This window comes from Haliotis cracherodii, unplaced genomic scaffold (genome assembly GCF_022045235.1).
Source record: "Haliotis cracherodii isolate W230 unplaced genomic scaffold, xgHalCrac1.p SCAF_2, whole genome shotgun sequence".
Taxonomy (NCBI): domain Eukaryota; kingdom Metazoa; phylum Mollusca; class Gastropoda; order Lepetellida; family Haliotidae; genus Haliotis; species Haliotis cracherodii.
In genome coordinates, this window is record NW_027266275.1 from 35,772,296 (window position 1) to 35,774,671 (window position 2,376).

The window sequence follows — 2,376 nt, forward strand, 5'->3', positions numbered from 1 at the left end:
TTAAAAAGACGTATGTTGTCTGATCCGTGGGACACTCATCAGGTAAGGTTGCGAGTGTTTGTAATTCCATTATCCTACCCCGCATTGTGCCCAGATTGACGTTGGCTCAACGCAATAATGCTATTGGTCGTGTACAGGCAGGAATGTTTCGGGGTGATGTCGAGGGCGTGTTCCAGTTCACACTGTGGACCATCAATAACCTCTGCCCTTGACTTGAACAACCTGAAGTGTGCAGGATAGACCAATATCAGGACGACCAAGAATAACGACACCTTTCCATGGCCAGAGTGCACGTGTGGCCCAGTCGTCTAAGCCGTCACGATTCGCCGTGCAGAGTTGCGTCCCTTGGGCACGCCAGAAACCTATGATTGTGGGTTCGAATCCCGGTTCGCACTGATTGTGTTTCTAGATTTGTCAGCACCATATCCGTGCTGGTGGGTTTCGCCGAAGTGGTAAACCTCAGAGACCTGCATCACTTCGGGCTTTCCTCCCACATTAAACTGACACGCTGTGATATAACTGGAATACTGTTTAAAACAGCGTTAAACCCAACTCACTCACTTTCCAGGGCAATCAGATCCGCATAACACATTGAGGGATAGGTTCCAAACAGCAACAGAGGCAGCCTGGTGTCAGACGAATCTCGGATCAGACCATCAGAAACAGACCGACACAAGCTAGCATGTAGACCAGTCCGACGTAACGCCTTGAAACCACATCACATTGATAATGCATGCAGTGGTATCAGCAGCGCATTTGTTGGACGCATTTTGGAGGACAGTCCTGTTCACGGATGAATCTCGTTTACTGCCTTGGAGAACTGACGGTGGTGCTCGTTTTTACCGTCGACGTAACGAGCCACGCGCTGTTAAAAGTGTGCCACAAGCTGAAATGTTTGGTGGTGGTATTGTCATTGTGTGCTCGTACATAGCTTGTCCATGTCGAAGAGCCTTAAATGGGCTGATACATGGTGATGGAATTCTGCAAGTTCACGTTGTGCCGTTCCTTAATGCACCTGGTTGCATTTTTCAGGAAGAAAATGTGCGATCGCAAATCGCCCGTGTGTGCCAAGTCTTTCTAATGCACAAAACGTCAGAATTCTGCCAGGGCCTGCTCGTTCACCGGAATTTTGACCAATCGAACATTTGTGTGATAATTTGGGGCGCCGTGTCCGTCAAAGAAGGCCACCGCTTCAAACGTTGCAGGAACTTCTTCTAGCGTTGCACGAAGAACTGAAAAACATCCTCCAGCAAGTTCTGCAGAGACTTATTTCAATTTTATGTTTTGCTTACATGACAAATACGTTTTCATTTCTTTTGAAAATCCTAACAATCATTTTATTCATACTTCTGTAGATGATCAGATCCTAAGTTCAAAACTCGTATTAGAAATATAAAAAAGGTTTCCAGTAACCTTAATAATTGAGTGAGTGAGTATGGATTTTAGCAATATTCCAGCAATATCACGGCAGGGAACACCAGAAAAAATGGGCTTCACACACTGTACCCATGTTTGGAATCGAACACGGATCTTCGGCGTGACAAGCGAACGTCTTAACCAGTAGGTTACCACACGACCCCTTATTAATTGACATTTTCAGTCAAAAGGGCCCTTCTCATACCTCGTCCTGTGTACATTTGTAAGTACATACTATACCAATGGACTTACACTTGATGTTATTTTACCTGTGCGTGATTAAAAATGAATTACTTTTCAATATCAATTCATGTTGCTGTAATTTAAGGCTGACATGGAAAACCGTGTGATCAACCTCGTGACCAACCTCGTGATCGTAGTGTAGGTAGTCCGACCCCGTGGAAGGATCCGCTGATAATGGGTTCGAATCCCAGGTTTGTCCTGATTATGATCGGTTGTTAGTCAACAACTTCGGTCTGTATCATTTCGGACTTTCATCCCACATGAAACTGACACACCGTGTTGAGCTAAAAAACACCCACAGCGGTATAAAGTCACTAACTCAACTCTCAGGTCCCATTAAGCCTGGGGTCGAATTCCATGTTGTGATCCTTGATAAACCAGCATTGCAGTAAAGTGACAGAGAAGTTGACCTGCACCATATTAACTTTAAAGCTGACATTTGAGCTGAGACGCTGTTACAACTGAACCGATGTTCGCGACGACGTTTTTAACAATTCGGGTAGCAAGGGGCGACAAACTTTTTTAATATAATAAAATACTCTTCTGTATGCTTCACTGAGCATTGTCGTCTTTTAAGGCATAGCTTACGATTTTGTGATTATCAGTGGTTTATGTATATTATCAATATTACTATATTAGTAGAACATTGCAACATGGTCCGGGTCACCAAATTCGTGACACCAACTTGCTCAGAGTTGCGTCCCTTGGCCTTACAGG